Genomic DNA, 1379 nt, shown 5'->3' with positions numbered 1-1379 from the left:
TCAGTCAAAGCTGTTTAGCCAAAGATCACACCTTCTCTGGTGCTCTTCCACACCAAAAAGGTGTTAGACCCGTTGGGACCTCTGTTCATTCAGATTTCAGCCCATTGTTTTCAACGCAAACCAACACCGGCCGGCCGGTGCGTAAAAGCGCCACTCTCTGCCTCCCGCATGCAGCTACCGGGGGACACGAGGTGACCCTTCTCTGCCTCCCGCATGCAGCTACCGGGGGACACGAGGTGACCCTTCTCTGCCTCCCGCATGCAGCTACCGGGGGACACGAGGTGACCCTTCTCTGCCTCCCGCATGCAGCTACCGGGGGACACGAGGTGACCCTTCTCTGCCTCCCGCATGCAGCTACCGGGGGACACGAGGTGACCCTTCTCTGCCTCCCGCATGCAGCTACCGGGGGACACGAGGTGACCCTTCTCTGCCTCCCGCATGCAGATTGAAAAGTGGCTTTCAATTATTTATCATAATAATGGCTGAAATTACAAATATCCATTGTAATGCTTTAAACCCCCTTTAATTAAACGTGTTCAGTTTAGGAGACGTCATGTGTGATCCTGCAATAAAAAATATGTTGTCATATTGTAGATACAGTAGAATAACTAATGATGCATAATGATTACGATCCAACAGAATACAAATGTCTTCGCGGTCACATTACCTGTATTACCTTTTTAGTAAAAGCATCAACATATTTCATGAGGCAGCGTGTTCAATATTTGACTCAACAAAAGTATTCAAACTAAAGCCGCCTATTTTAAAGAATGATCTTTTTCAGTCAGTGTGTTTTTTTTATTTTTCTTACAATTATAACGATGGCTTAATTTTTTTCTTAATATCCAATTTGTGTTTAATATACAGGAATGCATCCCGTTGTTATGAACTGATGCAGTGGGTCTGAAACAAAGTGTTCTTCAGGAAAACACCTTTCGGAAAAGACCAAAGTCACGCGCACTTATTGTAATGAACTTTACATCTCAGTCCAGAGCATATACGGTTTCTCTTCCAGATTTAAAACACGATCTCTGATTTTTTTTTTTCTCCAGAAATACAACTAAATTCATAATTGAATTTCAGAAATCAGGGTATATTGTGATTTGTCTAACCTCCTCTCAATATTGATATTTTAATACATTTGGAATTTGAATAAAATAAAATAATATGATGTAAAATAAAATAAAATACATAACTCTGGGCAGTGTATTTGTCTGTCTGATATGGTAAATCAGCGGCCTTTCTCAAGGCCTATAATGTCCCGGCCTGCTGCTGAGAACCAACGGATATAAAACCTGTCAGACAGTTCAAATGCTCCTCGTGTCCTTTTTAAGCCCTGCCAAACCCGTATAGCAAGTGACAAGATAGCCAGGAGTGTT

The sequence above is a fragment of the Cyclopterus lumpus genome, chromosome 17 (assembly GCF_009769545.1).
Source record: "Cyclopterus lumpus isolate fCycLum1 chromosome 17, fCycLum1.pri, whole genome shotgun sequence".
Lineage (NCBI taxonomy): Eukaryota > Metazoa > Chordata > Actinopteri > Perciformes > Cyclopteridae > Cyclopterus > Cyclopterus lumpus.
This window is presented reverse-complemented; position numbering follows the sequence as displayed.